Below are 24,634 nucleotides of genomic sequence, written 5' to 3' on the forward strand. Positions count from 1 at the left end.
TAGTAGTAATAAATAAATTATAAAAAATATTTCCAATTATTTAAGTTATAGTGAAATTATTATATTTCATTCGTGCGTAATCTGTGGTTCCTTTTAGGATTTTTGAGAATTTTATCTTACTAGAAAGCGTCACGCAATATTTAATTTAAAGAATACCTAATAAATTTAAAATTAGGGGGGAAAGGGATTGTTAGTAATGGAGACTGAGAATTCCATTTGCTAGCAATGGAATTCTCAGTCTCCATTACACCAAACCAGGTCGACCTCCTCGCGGTTCCCCCTGGAAACTATCATGGTTAATTCCTGATGAATTCATCATGATGGGCTAACTGGCCTGTTTTCATTCTCATCTTATCATCCTTGACTGGTGCTCCCGTCAGCGTATCCCGTTAGCGCAAGCGGGGTTACCAAACCATTTTCACCCATCAAAAAAAAAAAATTAAATTATGTTTATTACAAGAGGTATAATATTTCAGAAGTAGAGAAAATGGGATTGTCAGTAATAGGCTCTAATAGATCCATTGCTATCAATATACCCTATCAGGTTGATCTCCACGCGGTTCCATTTGGAAACCATCATGATTAATACATTTAGAATTCGTCACGATGGGTTAACTGACTCGCTTTCATTCTCACCCATTATCCCTTACTGGTGCTTCGCCAATGTATACCGATAGGTAGGAATAAAATGGTGTGATCTAAACTACTCTAAAAGCGTAATATATCGTCATAGTCGTAGAATACTGACGGATCTTTATATGTAATATTCGTCAGATCCATCAGTATTCTACGACTATGACGAATTCACGTCCTAATAACTTGAAGATCTGCTATCTTCAAGTTATTCATCATTAAAAACTTCTAAAGCAGGTTTTATAAAATTTTATTCTGAAATTCATTTTCATTGTGCTAATTGTGAATATATGTATTCACAATTAGCACATATATGTGTTGTTTTTCTGTATATGTACATATGTGTGTATTTATGTGCGTAAGTTTATTATTATTTATGTATTATTATTATTATGGGATAAGTCCGTCATGTATATTAGATCTTTTATATGCGTTCAATGTAAATTATGTACAATGGAGGTTTTACAATACCGTACTTATATAATAAAACTATAACTAGACAATGTTTGTATACTTAAGAAAAAAATAATACAAAACGTCTTTTAAGCAAAGGATGCTAAAATAATAAATTTTATAAGTTGTATTTGTCTATTGGTTTATTTTGGTATCACGCAAAAACTACTAAGTATGCCAAATAATATGCTATTTTTACAATTGTATTCTTGAAGGGCTAACTTAAAATCTTTTTTTTAAACGCTACCTAGAAGGGGTACATTCCATTGGTTTTCCTACTTCTAAAATTCACGTGTACTAAGTTGCAAGGAAAAAGTTAGTCCTATATCTAATAATTCATCTGAAATATATCATAATAGTTATTTTGACACAAGTTATACTTTAATTTATTATTGCAATTATCTTTATTACTTACCTACATTTTTATATGTATTAATAAAATTGTTATATTTTGTTAACTACTACATTTAAATTGTTATCATCCAAGTGTTCTCAATTTAAATTCAATAAATAATTACAATAATAAACGTAAGTTTATTCTTATTTAATTGCGCAATATAATCGAGTTCTCTATTCGATCAATCGTATCTATCGATCATTCGGTAATTACATCGATACCGCTTTCAAGTTTCGCTATGGGTGTCGGCCAGTACACCGTTACATGGTTACTCGTGCCGTTAACCTCATTGCATTGCATTCATACATACGTTCTGCTCTCATTGTTGTACTTCTCGTGTAGTATTCGACGTATGTACTATTTAGTTCATGTCATAATGTTAGCATTCACTAGGCCGCACATTAAAAACAGTATGTATACATTGGCCATGGGCTCACAAATTAAATTTATTATTCCTTACTTAAATTAAATTTACTTAAATTTCGATAGTTAACATATAATAAGGTTGTATGCTTATACAACCTACGCTTTTTGTGTGCTCAATTTCGACGATATTTTAAAGAAGAAATGCATCGATAATTTTTTTTGTTTTGATGAAAAAGGAAACGCTATTTTAAAAATTCTATAAATCAAAATTATTGTAGATATCTATGTAAATGTTTTCAAAGGAATATTATCATCGTCATCATCATCATTTCAGCTATTATTCGTCTACTGCTGAACGTAAGCCTCCCCCATAGACTGCCATAAAGAACGGTCCTGAGCCACCTGCATCCACTGACTCCCTGCAATGCATTTCATGTCATCACTCCAAAGGAGTATATTATATATTAATTTTTACTGATATTTTTTATACAACTTAGTATAGATAATACTGTTGTTATACAATACAAAGCTATTTTAACCGTACTAGTAATATCTTAAATCTATTATTAAAACGTTTAATTTATTAATTTATTGCTAGAAACAGATTAAAGACCTGTGACTAAGATTAAGTAAACCTTTCATTACTTTGTCATATTGATATTAAAGTGCATTGTTCATAGATGATATTTTATAGATATTTTTATTACTAGATGGAGTGCTAATTATATCTCTAGCTTAGATTGTATACATAGAGCATCGTGCCTCAAAAACAGAGAAGACTTTGTACAAAAGTCGATTGCTTGGGTACCTCTGTCCCATTCGTGTTTCTACCGTGAAGCAGTTGTATTTGCATGGCTCTGTTTCGGTTTGAAGGGTGGGATATGGCGTGAATTTATTGGGTACAGAGGAATAACATCTGAGTCCTTAAGAATGGCAGCGCATGGGAGGTATCATGGGCGAAACAGTATACTCTGTTATTTCCATGGTACTGCTCATGTCTATAGGCGACGGTTACCACTTTCCATCAGGTGGGCCATCAGATTGTTTGCCATTCTAAGTTGTATAAAAAAAAAACAGGTCAACTTTTGTCAGCTATTTGTCAAATTAGCTGACTTGTTTTTTTTTTGTCAGTATTCTATATATTTACGCATAAAATGTTTCTAGACGTTTATTTAATAAACAAAACGAGTATTTATGTATTAAAGGATGCAGAATTTATAAGACAAACTAAATAAAGAACTTATAAAGGAGTCACTCTTAACAATTTATCACGCAATATTGTATGAAACAGTTGAGCCTTTTTTCTCGAAGCATTTCTATGGAGACACTCTATCTATATAATCTAAGATCTCTAGTTAAGAACCAGATTTTACCAGTTTAACTAATATTTAAATGTATAATATGAGAACGGACTCATATGTATTAACATTTGTTGTAAGGAAATATTATTTATTAATAATTTAGTTTTATAATGTATTTCCTTGATTTCTGTTATTTATGAAGTCGTGAGACCTTCATATCATATTCTGTATTATTATTAGGTACTTTGTGATACTGTTAAAAATATAATAGAAAAAATAATTAACTTATTTAACTACTTTTTGTGTATTTAATTACAATAGTTTAAATTACTTATAATTAAATTGTTTACATTTCTATTACTGGATTTGGCAAACAATTATTTGTCAAAACTAATACGCACTAAGTTCTACCACTAATCTCTCTTAATTATTTTTAAAGTTATTTAAATATTTCATTGTATAATACATATTTTTTTCCGATTTTTAACCGACATCAAATAAGAAGGTTTTTCAATTCGACCGTATATATATATATATATATATATATATATATATATATATATATATATATATATATACTATTATTAAACGATGAGAAATTAGAACAGCAGATAAAAAAGACAGCAAAATATATCTATTATTTGCATATAGAGCAGCTTCTGTTAATGACTAATATGTTCATTTTAAAACAAAATAAATATTCGACTGCATTTAATACAAAATAAACGTTTTATATAACAAAAGGAATATTTTTGTCGATTTTTAGGTCAAGGCGTTAGTTTTCGTCATAGGCGTGTGTAGTATTCTCAGAATGTTTAATTAATATGTCGAGAGAATCTTGCGCTTGAGAACTCTTTATTTATGGTGACTGATGACTATCAGCACTGTTTATAACAAAAGAAGTAGATATTTGATATTCTTAAAAACTAATTAAAAAAAAAGTAGGTACCTGTTTAAACAGTAAGCGTCTACTACACAAAGAACAAGTATAACAATCTTGAAATTTAACTATTTTTATAAGATATTCGAAATTTAAAAAGTTTTAAGAAAAATTAATCCTAATATTGTCTTTGAACTTTGTTGTAATTTGGTATTTTTATAAGTTACAATACTTATTCTTGATCTTCCACAAGTTTGTTTTATTAAATCATGGTAGATCTGTCTTCATATTTATAACATTCCTCATTGCTACACCACCAGATTTAAAAAAAAAACTTGGATAAAATGTGAGAAATTATGATAAAATTAGTCAATACTGTTAGTACTTTTCATCAGGTGGGCCGTCAGCTTGTTTACCATTCTAAGTTGTATAAAAAAATATGTATTTTTCTTACTCTCATAATGACATCTTTTATAATACAAAATATTTTACTATTATTAAAATTATTACTCGTAAATGGTTAAATTAACACGAGACGAATGTCTTATCTTTACATATTATAAAATAACGTCACTTCACGATGTACACATACATTCAAACTACGTAACTGCGGGTCTACCATGAAATGAAATTCCAAAATTTCGGACTCAATTTCGTATTTTTTTTATACCAAAATCGGACCAATAAATGGAGTTTAACATTTCGTACGTCATACATCCGATCATAAAAGTCCAAAGAAACGATATTTTAACATGTTTAATATTTCTAAAGGGCATGTATTATGTAATTTTAACATCAAATTTCTATTTCGTTTGGCTCCGAAATTTTGAAAACATTTCACGGTTGGCCCTCTGATTTTAATGCAGTTTTCATCAGTATATAGAGTGATTCAAGAGGAATGTTTATATTTATAGTTTAATATTGTTTTCCGTTAATTTGTTGAAAAATAACGATAATTGTTCGAGATGTTACAAGAAATGAAGTCGACTGAGAGTTTTCATCGAAAATATTGAAATATAACAATATAAATAATGCAAGAGCAAGTTGGAAATGTTTCTCTTTATCAAGACTACAAGAAATTTAAAGTAAAATTTTCTAGTTGCTTACATATCGTTATAGTTGTAGAATACTGACGGATCTGACAAATATTACATATATAGATCCGCCAGTATTCTACGACTATGACGATATATTTTTAATAAATTATCAGATCTTAACACGATGAAAAACCTTTGTTGGTAAATATGTAGTACTTATATACTTGCTTCTTTATTGCCGACGTTTCGACGTGGATTGCACCACGTCGTGGTCACATGGTCACGTGGTCCTGTTGTGACTATTTAGCGATGGCATTCTTTATTATACAGATAGATTCCTACAATAATTATGTTTATAAAAAATATGTGTAATTTGGAAAGCTATTTAGACGGATACAATAGAAATATTTTTAATCATTTTACACTGACACCATATTGTTTACACGACCTTACATCTGTAAGAAGCCAGGGCTGGTTCCTAGTAATGATAATAATCATCTTTATCACTCGATATCACAAATAAGTATGAAGTCTGTGACTTTTGAGGTAGGTATAATGATGATATCAGCCGTGATAAGGAGGTGAGGTAGGTATAATACGTAATTATTATGGGTGATCGAAAATATATATTACATTTATATTTTTATCTTGTCTCGTAACCCCTTTTTTCTTTCGTAATCGTTCCTTCATACCATTTCGTCTTTTATAAAAATAGTCCGAGTTTTTATAGTCAAATGTATTTTAAATTTACGTCTACCAGTCGTCTTATTAGCCGAAATGCATCCAATTCCGATGCTAAATATAGATGGAACGTTGCATTCTATGCGTTCATTATTATTTATGCAGTCGGTGCATTCCACGAGTTTCGATCGATAATATTTAGTTGACATAAAACAGTTGACGACTGTGTGATGTAAACGAGTCTAGCTGTTTCCAATAACTTTGCTTTCGTAAATTACATTATCAACTGTTCTTGTGGGAATTTAAAGAAATATGTTAAAGTGTTTGCCTATGTTTTTATTAAAAGAGATTTACGAATGTCATTTGTATGGGTACCTTTCTCCCACTCGTGTTTCTACCGTGAAGTAATTGTACTTGCATGGCTGTATATTAATTTAAAAATTGGGATGCAGCAGTGAAATTGCAGGGTATGAATGAATATTATTGTTGTTGCAGGCGTTCATAGGCTACAGTAACTGCTAACCATCAGGTGGATCGTATGCTTTGTTTGCCACCTCAGTGGTATAAAAAATTAATAACAGAGTTCTTAAGTGTGGCAAAGTTAAAGTACTCTGTGCTGGTACTTTTTATATTTCTAGGCGACGGTTACCACTTGTCATCAGAAGGGCCGTTTGACTGTTTATCATTCTAAGATGTATAAATAATAGTTAATAGCTCATAGGTCGCTATTATTGCAGTATTCGATGATTTTTCTAGATTTAAAATTATCAGTTACTTTCTGATATACCAATCAGATTTCTTCGCTTTCTGTCATAAAAATAAATAGGTTTTAATTAAATTGTACTGTCATATTAGTACATTACAATTTATAAATGACATTACAATTTCGGTAAAACTAAATTTTTTTCGCTAAATTGTTATGCCAATTTTATAATATTACAATTTACAAACGGCATTACAATGTAATAAATTTTATTAATTTTTTTCGCCAAATTGTAATGTCAATATTATGATATTACAATCTGTAAATGTCATTGCTAGTAAATAAAAATTAACAATGTATTCACACGAATACTAATGCTAAATAATATCGAAATATAAATCTTATAATTTGCTTAAAATTAACTATTCAAAATTTAATATTTTTTGCTAAATTGAAATGTCAACAATATGATATTACAATTTAATATGCTATTAAAAACATTGCATTATAATGCTAGAAGTGTTATTATAAGCAGGTAATATAATACAAAAGTAAGGGTCGCTAGTACAGCAATTTATACTGTGTTGGCGCTCTTACACTTGACATGGTAGGCAGCATGCATTTATGTTCACACCCCGTTTAAGTGCAACATGATTATAGGTAGAAGGAAACACGTGACCGGGAAAAGAATTCCAAAGTTTAATAACTTTAATAATGTTTTTTTGTCATAAATAAATTGATCCAATTAGGGTCACGATATTGTTGTGACAGTCCTTAATAGGCGTAAAGTACCTACTTATTAATATGTTATATAGACTTAGTAATTAATGCCGTCCTTTGAGGTTTAGTTACATCTTGTTAATAATATCTATTTACAATTATGACAAGGTCGTGTTTATAAACAATATCAATGTTTGAAAAAAATACGATTATAATGCTTCGTTTGATATAAACATATCATTTACTGATCTCTCAATAATTTTTTTTTTATTTATTTTTTATTTAAATTAAATTGGCCGTATAGTCTCTGCAAAGAGTAGGCCACTTTTTCCTTTCTCGTGGATGTCGGAAGAGGCGACTAAGAGAGGGAGAGAGATGGGCAGCCGCGTCCCTCTTAAATATTTCTAAACCCTAACTACGGTTGCCAATCCGTCTGTCAAGCTTGGCAACTACTTACAACCTAAAAGGGGGAGGCTCATGTTCAGCAGTGGACAGTTAAAAGCTGATATGATGATGACGATGATTTATTAAAAAGTTATTTTTATAATTTCAAAGTCCACCATTAAATGTTTCGTTACTAGGTACCTACGTACCATAAAAATCTCAAATTTCATCCAAAATTATCGAAAAAAAAAATTTTAATTCGCTATCAGAGAGCACTTATTAAATGACCATTCAGGAACGTTGAGAATTATTTAACTGGTTTAAAAAAGTGACAAATAATTTAGATGTTACCACAATTTGGTATTAATGATCTGAAACGTTATCTTATCGTAAAGCCGTTAACGTAAAGAGAATTGCTATTTAGATTATGTTATAATGTATTTATTAATTCAAGAGCCACGGTATCGAATTTTAATAGCTGTCAAATTGCATTATCTACGCATAATAAAACAAGGCTGACGGGGCTGTGACGTAACATGTCATTAATTGACAGTCAGCGAGTGTTGCATGCATAATGAAATAATTAAAAAAAGAGTAGTTATATTAAAATCATACCTTACATAATATATATAGATAGATAGATAGAAATTATCTAAATGTCTACTGCTGCATATAGCCTTTTCCATACTGAGAAGTTTTGCCAGTAGTTGTCATCCTTGACAGACGGGTTGGCAACCGCAGTTAGCAAGTAGTTGGCGTTTTTTTTTAATGGATGATAATAGAGCGGTAACCCCGCCTGCGCTAACGGTATACGCTGGCGAGGCATCAGTAAGGAATGATAGGTGGATAATGAAAAAAGCAGGTCAGTCACCCCATTGTAATGAACACACCTGGAATTCAGTACGATGGTTTTCAGGGGGAACCGCATGCAGGTCGACCCGACAGGGTATATTGCTAGCAATGAGACTGGTAGCCTGCATTACTAACAATCTCTTCCTCCAGTAGTTAGCGTTTGGTGACGTATTAAGAGAAATGCTGCTGCCCATCCTACCATCATTAAGTCACTTCTAACGACTCCTATGGGAAAAGAAGGGGTGGCCCATTCTATGCCGGGACCACACATCTTATGCTTTATCTTTTTATATGTAAATATTAAATATCTTCTATTTTTTTGGGAATTACAGAGACTTAAAAGAGTTACTATTGAATTTCTTGCGTGTACTTCTGAGCAGATTACAGTATTCTGAATCCTGCAGTAGAATCATAAAAAAATTACAATTTAAAAGAACTCGAAAACAACTCTATTGGAATAAAGATGATTTCTAATCTAATCTAAATCAAATATATTTAAATAAAGTTGTATATATAAGGCATGAATTTACTGGGTACAGAGGAATAACACCTTAGTCCTCAGGAATGGCAACGCACGGGGTGTATCATGGGTGAAACAGTATACACCTATCCCCTGATTTACACGGTACTTGTTTTACACGTTTTCGCTTTTACACGGTTTTCCAAATAAGTTTTTTGTTTTTGTTTTTATCGCACTCTACTAAATGCTACTGTGTTTGAACACGTGCGCTGTGTACACATCTCACGGGGAATCCCGAGCTTATGTACTGACTTGCTGCACATGCACACTGTGTCTGTATTTCTTCGCATAAAATTAAAGTTTTATCTACGGAAAATTGTATTTGAGTGAAAGTTTCACAGTGTCAGAAAGATTTAATTTTTCATATTCTTAAATTACAAGTGAGTGCATAATTAAGATTTTTATAAATTAACATAAATTAAAAAAAAATATAGGCTTATAATGTCGAAAGAAGTTAAAAGAAAAATTATTTCTTTAGAAACTAAAATCGAGATTTTGGATCACTTTGGATCGTTTAATGTATTGTAATTAAATAAAAAAACAGTGTTTCCGTAATATATTACATATTTTAACCTGTCAATGCATTTTATTTTTATTTCTGTGTACACCTAAAAATATTGAAAAAAATCACAACCAAAAAAAAAACCAATCAATAGCAAAATTATGCATTTTCTGCAAGCTTTTCGATTTACACGGTTTTGACATGAAAATTTTTAATTTTCGATTTACACGTTTTTCTCAGGAACGTATCTACCGTGTAAATCGGGGGATAGGTATACTCTGTTATGTCCACGGTACTGCTCATATCTATAGGCGACGGTTACCACTTTCCATCAGGTGGGCCGTCAGCTTGATTGCCATTCTAAGTTGTATAAAAAAAAGGCATATACGCATTGTAATTTTTTATTGTGCAGTCTTTTTTCTCATTATTATAATATTTATTTTCACTATTAAAGGGGCTGGGTATATGAATATTAAAAAAAAAGGAAATAATTTAGTAAAAAGGTTAGGTATTTTTAAACACTTAACATATTCTCATACTATGATAAATAATGTAATTTATTCATGAATCTAGATACTAGTGTTTCAGGTATGTATCATTAATATTTAAGTCTTCTACATTATTAGTAGCAGTTACTACAAACTTTTCTAGGTCATGGTCCAAAGTATTCGTTAAATTGAGTTTAATCTGGGGAATTAATCATTTTACATGCATGAATTTGTTTAGCGAGAACTCGTTGGTGAAGTGATTTGTATAAATTAATTAATTTACGTAAAGAATTAGCAAAAAGCAATTAATATTATTTATGTAATAATATTTTGAGATATTTATCTAATAATATACTTAGGTAGGTATCTAAAATTTGTTATTGCGAATAAATTAAACGACCTATCTATCAAAGGTCTCGCAATAAAATTTTTGCTAGCCGAAAAGACAACAAGACTAAAGTTCTGGAAGATTTTTTAATAGATTTTTAACGAAATAATTGTAAGGTACAATCTGGCATGTAATAAAAGAAAGTATGAACATATTTTTTGTTGTGCAACAAGGGTGGTAAACAAGTTGTGTACTCGCCGGATTGTAAGGGGTAAAAATAGTCAAAGGTGGTATGGACTCATACTAGTTGCAACTTCAAATGTTTAATGAGTTTATCCCTTTAAAAGGTATACCTTGTCGCCCATGATACTTTTCAAGAGGTGTTATGCCTCTGTTATTTCAATGCCACCCGTCAAACCAAAAACAGTCATGCAGACACAACTGCTTTATGGCAGAAACACGAATGGAGTTGAGGTATAAAGCAGACGAATTATGTACAGTTTCTCTCTGGTAAATATATGATACCATTTCGCCAATTTGCATCGATTTTAGTGTAATACTTTAAATACGATAAGAGTGGTAGACGATACTACCGTGTCGGTTCCTTTTTATCATGTTTGTAAAATCTTGAATACGTTTTACTAGCTTTGATATTAAAGTAGTTCAATGTTCAACGCCAAATAGGTAGTTCCCAGAATAGAATAATTGGCGATTCGCTCAGACGGCGACAGGGAAATAGTCAATAGACAAAATTGCTTCCACTCACTACAATCTGCTTCTGAAATGACGTGAGAAGTTACTGCTTGTCAAATAAAATCAACGATCCTGTTTTTTTTATGAGATTCGAAACGACATAACAGTTTACTTGGTTGAAAGTGATGACTGTCAAGGCTATCTATGCAGGAGGAAAAGGATTGTTAGCAATGGAGTTTTACAGTCCCATTGCTAGCAATATACCTTATTAGGTCGACCTCCACATGGTTCCCCCTGGAAACCATCGTGAACAATTCTTGTTGAATTCGTCACGATGGGCTAACTGACCTACTTCATCCTCACCTATCATTCTTCACTGGTGCCCCGCCGGTGTATACCGATAGCGCGGGTGGGGTTACCATTCCATTATCATCCATTTTAAAAAAAAGGCCATCTATGGTTTATGTAATCATGAACACCATACATTATAGTATTGCATTGCCATTCTTTTTAATTTCACTGCTATTTTGTTTCTCGAGAAATTATCACAAATCATGTATAAGGAGAGATTTTGTCTCTTACTGAAAGTTTGTATTTATGTAATAAATTACATAATTATGTATGTTATAATTTCGTTGTGTACTTTCGGCATAGAGTGGGCCACTTCTTCCTTTTCTGTGGCTGTCGTTAAAGGCGACTAAGGAAAATTAATGGTGGAAAAAAGCGAGCAGCACCCCTCTTAAAATATTAAAGGTTAACTGTGGTTGCTAACACGTTTGCCAAGTGTGGCAACTATTGGCAAAACTGCCTTATGGGAGAGACCTATGTTTAGCAGTGAACAGTTAACGGCTGATATGACAATGATGATGATGATGAAAATGAAATTGTTTGACTTGATTTGATACTCATGGCCGTTTTTAACTATTACATTGCTAATCCATTGATGATAAGTGAGGATAAAAGCAGGTCAGCTGGCCCATTCATCAAGAATTAACCACGATGCCTAGAGGTGTGGTTTATATGGAGGTCGATCTAATAGTTTACTTTTGGCTATTGGTACGGAGTTCATTAGCATTTAAATTGTGGTTTCTTCCGCTGATGGTTAGATTATGAAAGAATGAGCTAGATCCCTGCCGTGGTTTTCTCAAGTAACCACAACAGGAATTTTTCAATAAAGAGGTTTCAGGATTAGCCACGCGCAAGCTATAACCCTGGTATTTTAAGAGTTTAGTCTATAGCCGTAGATCCTGTGTAACGGTAACCTTTTACCATCAGGCAGGCCGTATTGTGATTGGGTCCTCGGTTCTATAAAAAAATAACTTTTGCTTGTATAAAAAATGTTGACTACATGTGCATTCGTTACAAGAGTAAACTAATATTAAGCCATAAGAATGTATTGGAGTTTAATTAAGTTTTTACTTGCATAAATCGTACCGAGTACTAGATTCCTTGCAAGTAGCTATACGTAATTTATTCAATACCATTGACATACATTAAATTATACGAATGAAGTTGTCATTACACAAAACAAATGTATGTAGCACGCAATTTCCCAGATAACTTATTTTTATATATTTTTTTTTACTAATTACAATTTGTATTATGTAATTATTTCGCCGTGTGGTTTCGGCATAGAATGGGCCGCCTCTACCTTTCCCGTGGTTGCCGAAAGAGGCGACTAAGGGAGGCCGAGTCATTCTCATTGCTAGTAATACGCGGAATTCTATGGAAATTGGGCTCGTATATCTCTTCCGTATTTAAATACAGATTTAGTAAAAAAAAAATGTGACGTGCTTGTCAATCTTGTCAATTAGTTTTACTGAATATATTTTTGTATTGCGATAGTAGTAGTTTTTGTGTAGGGGCCACCGATCTATTTTCATGAATTAAAAAAAAAATTGTCATCGGTTAAATTAATATACCCTATCTACATTTAAACGATTTAGCAGTTTCCTTATAGAATGGTCTCATGGCAATTCCAGCATCTACTTGGTCAACGTTCGAGTAGAATCAAGTTATTTGGACGTATATGGAATGGACTTGTTGCAAAAACGATAGTTTGTCAGTTTCGTTTTTATGTATGTTAACTGTATTTATGTATTTTCTTATGTATATTTTATGTGTTTAATTTGTTCATTCGATATGTGAAACTTTTTGTATTTAAAATTAAATCTCTAAATGTTTATAGGTTTGAATAATGTAAGAAATAATATTAAAATATAGTAAGTTAAAAAAATCCATTTTCTGATAGTTCGATTTGTCAATTCAGATTAACCTACTTCATCCTCACCTATCATCCTTCACTGGTGCCCCGCCAGTGTATACTGATAGCGCGGGTGGGTTTACCATTCCATAATATCCAAAAAAAAAAAAAACATTAAAATGTGACATAACTTAAAAATAACTTTCCCTATATGCAGTTGAAGTTCTATTAATAATTTTAATGAGCAAGCTTGTATAGATATTTGGTTGTTTGTTTACCTTAATAACTGAACAGGTATACGGGACGTTTTTATATAATAATTAAAATAATTTATCTAACTGTACCCCTCATCTTTGCCCGCGTGAATCTATATACAAAATAATCTATATGTTAAGTTAGAATGCAATCTATTCGTGTATCAAATTCATTCTAATCTCTTCAGTAGTTGTCGGCTAAAAGAGTAACAAACATTTTTACAAACTTTTCATTTATCTTAATGATATTACATATGTAAATGTGGGTGTGTTTCTAAGAAAGATTGGACAGATATTTGTTACCTTTTTACGCAAAAACTTCTAAACAAATTTAAGTGAAATTTAATACAAGCGTAAGAGCATATATGACAATTTATATATTGATTAAGGGTGGAAAAGGATTATTAGGAATGAGGACTGCCAGTTCCATTATCAGCAATATACCCTGTTAGGTCGACCTCCCCACGGAGGTTTTTTCAGTCACACCTTGCAGCAGTCTTACCTCGCATACCGTTAGCGTAGGCCGGATTATTTTTTATTAATATATATATATATATATGTATATATATATATATATATATATATATATATATATATATATATATATATATATATATATATATATATATATATATATTAATCAGTGAGTATATAGCTGCTCTATATATATCATCGAAGGACAGTTTTGTGGGCTACAAGTTCGATTTAAAATTTTAATGTAGCTAATTATAAAACCAAATTATATATTTTCGGGTTACTAGTTCCAAGGTTCGCGTTCCACAAACATATTTCCTATTCAAGTAGCCAATGTTTGCATTATTTAATTTTATTATTCGTATTTGGTGTAAACATCACTTATTTAGCTCACTGTTGGTTTGAATGTCGTGTATTATTTGGCGCATATACCATTTACCGTACCGTAACAATCTATTAACATCCCACAGTTGGGAATGGGTCCTTTCAAAAGAATATATAAATTCTTATTATTATTTATTAATAGATTAGAAAGAAACTCGAAATAAATACTATATATAAAAATTCTTATAATTCTTATAGTATTTATTTCGAGTTTTTTTATTTTGCAATGATGTTGAACAAGAGTAAAGTCGATCTTGAATGTATTTTTTATATTTTGTGCAAGAACGACTATGTTAAAAAAAATATCTCGACACGAAGTGACAGAAATGTGATAGAATATCAAGATAAAATATAATATAAATGTACTTTACATTTTAGGTAAAAATTCCATAAAAACAACTGTAAAAACCGAATCCAATTTGGTGCAGTAATTTTTGCGTCATGTCAGAATAAATATATTATAGATAGACATAGTGAGATGAATTAAAAAAAATATTGATTAACTTCTATTATTTTTAATAGGATCTCTCATATTAATTTGCAGACATCGTTTAGTTACAATTTTATTATATTAATAAGATGGTCAGTAGAAAATGGTCATTAAGTTTAGCCATTAACAAACTTGAATTATTTACTTCATGTCTTAATTATTTTATAAATAAATACATAAGATACCTAGTTGTATTTAGAAGTAAGATAGTCACACACTGCTCGCCAGTGGCGCCCCGTTGCGTACGAGTAGATAGGCCATTATGCAATTACGTCTATGGACAGACTTCGATAACCTTTGGCAGCTGTCTGCTCTCATTTAAGTAAACACAACTTTGAGCTGTATTGTAAAATGTACTCTATACTATTAGAGATATAGTTAGATATACATACACATGTATAATTAAATCGTTTTGGGAAAATTTTCCACGTGATCTATTAAAACGATATATATCTATATAACCTACTCGTGTAAAGCTTTGATTTAGATTTTAATGATAACAATAAACAGACGGACCGTTAGATGTTTATATAATGTTAACCTTTAACTTTAAAATATTCTTAAATATTATATCCTAATAGTAGTTTATCTCTGGTGTTCGAGCATCGGCATTATAATAATAGTATTTGCGCTTCGAGTGTAAAAAAAAATGATTGAAATCGATCTAATTTTGTAAAAAAAAAATATATATTTTTTTTATTGTAAAAAGTTACAATAAAAAAGTCCTCTTTAAGAATATGAATGTATGAATAAAGAATGAAACAAACAAGCAAGCGAATTGAAAATGCCCTCTTTTTTAAAGTCGCATATAACTGTTTTAAGGGTTCTTCGAAGTACTAACTGGAACGAAAAGTAATGATTACGGCGCAGGTGAAACCGCAAAAAATAAGTAGTAAAATATAAAGCGTGAGAAAGAACAGGGTTAAATGGTTGTAGTTGTATGACTTACATTTTTTATGTGTAAAAAATAAGGGTCATTTTACTTCGCTAATATCAGACGTAAACATATTTGGAAATGATATAATTTACCAGCTATCTATGTCTCCACGGGGGCTAAATTGGCTACTTTTGGTGTTCTATAATAAGCTCTTAAGAATTCATAATTAATTTAATATCTTAAGTTTACTAAAATCATGTTTAATAGATTTTATTTAATAATAATAATAAAAATAATTAATTTTATTTGTTTACGTTAGTCTTGTCGGACCTTAAACAATTTTAGGATACGTCGAATAAACTTAAAATTGTTAAAAACGACAAACTTAGCAATTTTATTAAATTCTCTTCATTCGAGTAGTTACAAATGTACAAATACAAGTGCATTAATAGTTTTATGAATTAATAAATTGATCTATCCACAGTTTCTCTGTTTATAATCAGGATACTTGTATTTTACTACCTTTTGGTCCTGCATACAATAGGCTACTTCTTCCTTTCCCGTGAATATTCTAAGAGGCGATTAAGGGATCTTCGGTTGAAGGATAGGCAGCAATGTCCCTCTTAAAATATCACCAAAGTTTAACTGCGTTTACTAACCTAGCTTCCAAGTGTGGCAATTACTGGTGCAACATCATCTACGGGGGAAGCCTCCTGGTATGTTCAGCAGTGGACAGCTAACGATCGATATGATGACCATGATTTTTATTCTACTCATTGGACATGTACGCAGTTGTTGCGTTCTTGTAACAATCATACTGAACAAGCTTTAATTTCAGAGAACAACGGTATTTCTGTCGAATCACGGCTCTTAAATGGAGTACAATAGATTTTTCACGTCTCATTCGACATGATAATGTAACTAACGAATGTTAAACAGATTGTTTTTCTGTAAATCGTACCTAAAAATAAGTTCCAATAGCAAGAGTGTATATCTAACTATGCAAGTTATTTGGCAAATTAGCAAGTTAAAAATAAAACTTGTATAAAAGTTAATCAATCAAATGAAGTAACTCATAAATTAACCGTAGTAAAGCAGATTTTATATTGAACGGACTTAAAAATGAAGGATGCTTTAATTTTACTTATTTGTTTTTGGCGTGATTGTTATGCGATATCTTTAGTAAATTTGAACCGTTTTTAATGACTTCTTTTAAATACTTTATTCCCACCTTGGTCTTATACTGATTTTATTAATATTCAAGTCGGTTTTATAATATTGAACAAAATTTTAAATAATTATAAGTTATTACATATGTAGTATATAAGAATCTGTTTATAGCATGGGAAAAAATTACAAGAGAATAGGAAAGGTTTCTATTTTTTTTTAAAGGGAAGAATTCCTCTCTTGCTAATTAGTTGTTAAACTAATCGCTGTATCTATTGTTCAAGTGCAACAAAGAATATATATAAGAATTTTTCAAGTTAGCTTTTTTGTAGGTTATATTAATTACCAAGGTCATTTTTGAACTGCCTTATACTTATTTTTGTTTTTTTTTTACATCTTATATGGTCACATTATAAGTACGTATTTCTTAATTTAAATGCATATAGCATATTGTATGAGTATAACAGCTACATACATAGCTCCTTATTTATATGAACGTCAAATCTCTAATAAGCCTATTTTAACTATTATGTCTCTTTGTTTTGCGCAAAATTCTCAGTTTGAACGAAAGTGACCGGCAACTTTGTACAAAAGTCGTTTGCTTGGACATCTCTGTCCCATTCGTATTTCTACCGTGAAGCAGTTTTTTTTTATATAACTTAGAATGGCAAACAAGATGACAGCCCACCTGATGAAAAAGTGGTAACCGTCGCCTAGAGACATGGCTGTGTTTCGGTTTGAAGGGTGAGATATGGCAGTGAATTTACAGGGTACAGAGGAATAACACCTGAGTCCTCAGGAATAACAACGCATAGAAGGTATCATGAGCGAAACAGAATACTCTGTTATATCCATGGTAGTGCTCATGTCTATAGGCGACGGTTACCACTTTCCACCAGGTCGTTAGCTTGTTTGCTATTTTAAGTTCCATAAAAAAAAAGTGACAAAAATGTGTAATAGTTAAAGTTTCTATGAAGTAATAGTTTTTAGGTATTGAATATAATATGTAAATAGCGACCGGATGCAACTTGTGATAAGTAATACAGTTGTACTTAACTATACAATTAAGTGTTGTAAACATGAAATGTATACATTTTATTAAATTGATACATGACGTATTTAGCTATTGTATAACAATGTGATGTCATATCACAATCGTGTGATATGATAATTATTATATTGTGGGTGTTCATTACATTGTTTCAATCTTGTTTCAATGGAAATACGTCATTATGGTTATGCATATATATATAGAGTTTATACCAATGCTATATTATTATTGCAATAGATACCTATACTATACGTGCGATAAACATGCTATAAACTATCTTCGTTAATGTATACTCCTCCAAATCTTAACTTCAATTTGTATGGCAATATACAGATGTGTAGCGGTCCAATAAGATAAATATTATAATTCAATGTTAATCAATGTTATTATAGATATATAGGCGTTCAATGTTATTATAGACAATTTATAACTATTAATAATGTGAGGGCTTAGATTTCTGTTGTTGAAAAAGTAAAAATAAAAGTGGTTACAAATTTGAATTAATTTAATTTCAGTAAGGTTTTGAAACCCGCAAAAAAATTCGTTGTCTGTAAGATACATAATGGTTAGGTAATATACTTGACGATAGTCTTTATATCCATTCATTTTTTTTTACATACAAAGTAACAGCTGTATTTCTTGTCCCTTCGGCGGTAGATTTTTGAAAAATACTACATAAAACTTAGCTGATAATTAAGTTTACTTGAATAAGAGTTATTTTATTATTTTCCGGGATTATTCTAACCCTTTCAAAAAGTGTATATGAATGACACAGCTGAAAGTTGCGCTCTTGATTTTGGAGTGGGCACCAAACAATTCTGGACTGGGCAAGACCTATCTGGTCCCACTTAAAGACGCGCATATTTGCATTATGAGGTTTTTTTTTTTTTAATTTTATGGACGTTTATCTTTAGCTTTATAAAACGCTATGTATATATACTGCATTAATATATATGTAATACGTAGTGTGAATGTGTTAGGATGATTTGTAATCATAAAGTTGTATAATTTAATCATTTCGTTGACGTGGAAATTGTCGTTTTACATTTAACAAACTAATTATACTATCACGTTATTATGTATAGATATCATTATTATATACATTAATGACAAAGTTCCAAAGTGGAATGTAAATATGTAATTAAAGACGTAAGAATATTTACTTTTTCTATGCAAGAAAAATATCGTAATTAAGTTTAATTTTATTGTATAAAAAACTGTGTTCGATTGTGACGCAATTAGCACGGAACGGTTGTAAAATAATTTATTTAAAATAAATTCAGATTTGGCGATGATAATCGCCTAATATACGCACAGAAAAACTTTTGAATTGAGAACTTCCTTGACCGCAACTAAAAAGATTTTTTGTTTTTGAAATTGATAAATAAAATCTGCATTTAGTTAAGAAAAGAACTAGGTATATCGAAAACTTCTTTCTGTAATGTGAACTACATAAGAATACGCAGAGGTAGAGACAAGATATTTTTTTTTAATGGATGTGAGGGATGATAGAAGAGAATGAAAATAGGTCAGTTAGTTTGTGGTGATGAATTCCACAAGAATTAACTAACATGTTTTCCAGAGGGAACGTATGAAGGTGACTAGATAGGGTATATTGCTAGTAATAGAGCTGTTAGTTCTCCATTATTAACAATTCATTCTCCCCAAAGACAAAATTAGAGTTAAATAGATTGACAGAGACTATACATAAATATTATTATAAGTATATGAATAAATTTTCTACTCATATCTACGAAAAAGGTTTTTACATGTGTGAAAGTTTGAACTTAATTATTTTTTAATAATTAGAAATCACAATTAATTATATTTACGTAAAAATTTATTTCACATGTTAGCCACATTTTACTTACGTATTGGCGGGAAGCTATCATGAGTTCACTAACCGATCACCAAAGAGAGTCTATAATAGTCTTATGTATGCGTAGAAAACAATTATATTTTATTATTCGAAATAAAATAATAAATATAAAAAAAAAACTGTGAACTCTTTGAAACTAGTACACTTACAAAGAAATCAGATATTGAAAAATCCGTATCAAAAATATCATACAATAAACTACCAAAATAATGTACCAAAAGTATTTCCAAATATACTGTTTATATTTTAAATTCAATTAATTTCGAGACCTATTTACGATTACAGTTTGAGTTCACGGCACAGGACGTACTATATTTACGACCACCAAAATGTCACAGTGCGTGTTCACATAAATTTTAATACATTACTGCAAACCACTAATAAACAGCATTGAAGTTAAATCTGATAGTACTGTGACCGACATTTTGTCTGTACAGCCATTATTAATTTGTGGTACATTGGCCGTAATGTAGCTGAATTTATTACACCAAATGATTTTGTATGTCTGTATAATTTTACAGTATCAGATTACCAATTAAGAAATTTTCTTTAACGTAAATTATTCATTAATTGAGTCGCCCTTGGTGGAGTGGTGGTTTAACACGCCGCCTCATTTTTCTATAGCTCTGACTTCGTTCCCTGCACAATACGTTTGTATTTATATTTATTATTACATATTAACTTTGCATAATTTCATACAATTGTTTAGTACAATTAAAAGTAAAATTACGGTTGCTAATTTAGTGGTATTAAAAATAAATTTGAAAGGGACCAGATCGAAATTGTTATACACATCTCATTATAATTCGGGAGTTACCCTAAAGTAGTAATGAATAAATATCAAATTAGGCATAATTAAAAATTTGGTATAGATAGACCAACAACAAGTATAGAATTGTTGATATATTACATTATCCGAGTGCTGGTACGTTATTTAGTAATTTATACACGTGTATAGTATAATTTATATTATATTACATCACATCAAATTACATGACATTACATCCTTTACATTATAATTTAATTTAACATAGTATAAATTTAATTCAGAATTAAGTCTTCACTTAAAAGCATGAAAATATCAATATTAATAAATGAATGATTCGTAATGATTGTAAACATTAAAAAAATCCTTTAATCGTTTATAAAAAGTTATCAAATTTATATAGTGTTTCTCGTAAGTCATTATTCGATGCCTCGGCTTCGTTCGCTTATAAATCATGCTATTAGTATCTTTATAATTAAGCATTAAAGACACGTAGCCCTACCAATTAGGAGCACTTCGCGGTGGTCCGCTATCCTTAAAGGCAGTGCATTTAGTTTTAATGACGGCCATGCGAAAGGAATACGCTCTGTTAATAGGAATACGCTCTATCAATATATATGACTATGAAACATCTTACCTTTTATGTTATTATAATAATAAAATTGTAATTGAACCATGTCTGTGCATGGGAGATAGTTAAGTTTTTTTTATACCACTGAGGTAGCAAACAAGCATACGGCTCATCTGATGGTAAGCGGTTACCGTAGCCTAAGAACGCCTGCCATACTAGGGTCATCATGCGCGCATTGCCGACCCTGAAGAAACTTTTTTACCCCTTTTTTAAAAACCTTCTGATATAGTCTTTTGGAAAAATCTTAACTGGCAGTTACAACTCAATAAAATTTAGTAACACAATAATGTGTTTATAAAATATATGCATAAATAAAAGGTAAGCTTAGGGTTGTGACACGAAAATTGTTAGCTATTAAAATCTAGTTAATTTAATAATCTAAGTGTTCGTGGCAAAACATCTCTGAAACTGCGCTGTACGCGACCATCTAGAGTTATGGGTTATACTCTAAGGTATGGGTCACCCCCATAACTAAGTAAACAAATTGAGTAAAGTGGATATGGCTTTAACAGTTGTGTTTCTGAAATTTATATATATATATATATATATATATATATATATATATATATATATATATATATATATATATATATATATATATATATATATATGTTTTATTATATATTAGAAATAGTCTATATCATTCGTTTTTCTTCTCTACGCATCTACGCATACGAAGTAAATGGGAAGAGATAATTTATAATAAGTTAATTAGTAAGAACTTGTATTTGTAAGAGTAAATAATCATTCAAAGTAGGTATTAAATATAATCTTCAGAAATAAAACCCAGATTATAATGACCCGATTATCTTAGACCTCAACTATTGACGTCAGAGACAATGTTGAAAATAATTATAAACTCATTAACGACCTAATTGCAGTCGGCGCTAGACGCGATTAGCATGGGCCATAGTTCCACTATCAAGTAATTACATTGTCTCCATGGATAAATTAATCTACACTTAGTTACTACTCTGTAACATAGGTATATTATTTGAAAATAGAAAGGCCATAATTTTGGAATATTTGATAATTTTTTAAGCTGTATTGCTACTGTAAATTGGATATGGTTTTTACAGTTATGTTTCTGAAGTTTAATTAAAATTAATTAATTAATTATATTAATTTGTTGTTATTTATTTTATTAATTTTTAAATTATAATGCAAATATCGACTTGCCATTGTGTGACGAAAACTGTTACATTGGTTAATAAAGAAATATAATATAATAATAAGTTAGAATATAACCTATCCGTGTATAGAATTTCATTCAAGTCTGTTTTACTATTAAAGTGTGATTGAGTAACAAACATTACATATTTTTACAACTTTTACAGTTATAATTTCAGTACGATAATATGATGAAATCCGACCTTTATTAATATTACAAAAAGCAATATGCGAGTAAAAACAATTTTAAACAAGGGACATATTATAAAAATGTACAGTGGAATACAGAACCTCCTCCTTTTTGAAGTCGGTTAAAAAGCATTCATACTTAACCAAGTATAGCGACGTCTCAATTATGTAAAAATAAAAATATATATATATATTTTAATATTTCTGATTGAATTGTGACTTTTAGCCACCACAAAACGTCAGTGTTTTACTCTTTTGCACTCAGCAAAGTAATAAACTGGGTTGTGTGACCATTTTGTGTTAATGAAAAAATGTATATAAGTTAAGAAATAAGTTACTTCTTTTGTGTATTTTCCTTTTGTATTTTTTTTTTATATGTATTTTATTTCTTTTTTATTATGTCTATTGTTATTTGTTCACCGTAAGCAATATAAATAAATTATCTGTCTATGATTATCGAAAATGTTTTATTCATTTTTCAACTGTAGTTCTTGTGGTGAACATAACCTTCGTCGAAATGTGTTTGAACATGAACAAACATTCATTTTTAAACTTTTTTTTTTTATCTAACGTATACAGATAAAGTCCAATCAATATATAATTTACAAACAAATCTGCACTACAATGAGGAGTGAATTGCATGATATTATAGCGTTGAAGTTTTTTATTGAGTAGTAAATCATAAACATAATTATGTTGGATGGCATTTGAATGAAAATAATTAAATTAACAGATTGTTCATCATAATATTAATTGGATAATTTAAACAATAGATGTTTTTTTTTAATGGATGATAATGGAATGGTAACCCGTTCGCGCTTTCGGTGTACCCTGACGGGGCACTAGTGAGGGATGACAGATGAGAATGAAAAAGCAGGTCAGACAGTCCATCATGACAAATTTACCAATGAATAATTCACAATGGTTTCCAGGGGGAACCACGAGGAAGTCAATCTGATAAGGTATATTGCTAGTAATAGAGTTGCTATTGCCCATTAATAATAATTCCTTTTTCCCCCAACAATACATGTAAATATGTTTTTTTTTTATTTTTAACTAGCGGCCCGTCTCGGTGTCGTACGGGTGGACATTTTTACCTTTTATAAAGTGGCCATTAAGGCTGCACACGCGACGGAAGCTTAAAAATGGAATAACTTCTCCCGTTTTCCCAACATTTCCCTTCACTGCTCTGCTCCTACTGATCGTAGCGTGATGAAAAGTATAACCTGCCCAGGAGTATGAAGAATAATTGTACTAAGTTTTGTTAAAATCCGTCGAGTAGTTTTTGTTTCTGTAATGAACATACAGACAGACAGACAAAAATTTTACTGATTGCATTTTTGACAATAGTATCAATCACTAATAACCCCCTGATAGTTGTTTTGGAAATATATTTCATGTACAGAAATGACCTCTCTACAGATTTATTATAAGTATAGATTAGATTAAGGAAACACTAGGTGTCATGTCGTATAGAGAGGTCAAAGATATGGCCTGGGATAGAGCTGACTGGAAGAAAATGCATGAATTAGTTGCACCGACAAGGGGAAACTCTTAAATGAAGAGAGAGAGAGAGAGAGAGAGACTTGAAATAATGATTTAAGATCTTGTTATCAATATTCATAGTACTTAGATATAAGGTGTACAAACAGAGATATCTTCGTTGTGTTCATTTCCAACATCTCTTTAACAATAGATGCAGTATATTGTATTTTTGTAATATAAATGGTGAAGTATATAATTTTAAGATTATTTAATGAATTTACAACTATAAACATATAAGATTTCAACATCTTTTCAGCCGACTTCAAATAGAAAGAGGTTCTCAATTCGGTCGTATATTTTTTTTATGTTTATTACTTCATAACTACGTCTTTTATATAAATTATATTTATTTTTATTAGAAAAGGTATATTTACAGATTGGTTCCATAGACATTTTATTAAACTTGGTTTAATGGTTTTATAACTACGAATCATAACAGGATTTGCTTTGTATAACTCGGCCGAGTTCAATAGGCCTCTTGCGCTGAGGGCGTAATATTAACGGACTAGTATATTTACATAGGCGGTATTATACGAAGCAAATCCTACTATCATTTGAGTATAGCGGAGTTTTTAAGATATGAATGCTTTTAAGCGTGATTGTGTAACATACATCG

General features: G+C 30.5%; 1 protein-coding gene and 1 long non-coding RNA gene across 5 annotated transcripts in view; both read left to right on the forward strand.

Moving 5' to 3' along the window:
* Nucleotides 1–24,634, forward strand: part of LOC113512951 (inositol-trisphosphate 3-kinase B) — a 186,446-nt gene that overhangs the window by 127,336 nt on the left and 34,476 nt on the right. The gene's annotated exons all lie outside the window — the stretch shown is intronic.
* Nucleotides 21,737–22,654, forward strand: LOC128200553 (uncharacterized). The gene is made up of 2 exons (XR_008252769.1): nucleotides 21,737–22,099; nucleotides 22,452–22,654. It is a non-coding gene; the product is annotated as an uncharacterized LOC128200553 (long non-coding RNA).

The sequence above is a fragment of the Galleria mellonella genome, unplaced genomic scaffold, assembly GCF_026898425.1.
Source record: "Galleria mellonella isolate WM207_F2 unplaced genomic scaffold, CSIRO_AGI_GalMel_v1 utg21, whole genome shotgun sequence".
In the NCBI taxonomy this organism is placed as follows: Eukaryota; Metazoa; Arthropoda; class Insecta; order Lepidoptera; family Pyralidae; genus Galleria; species Galleria mellonella.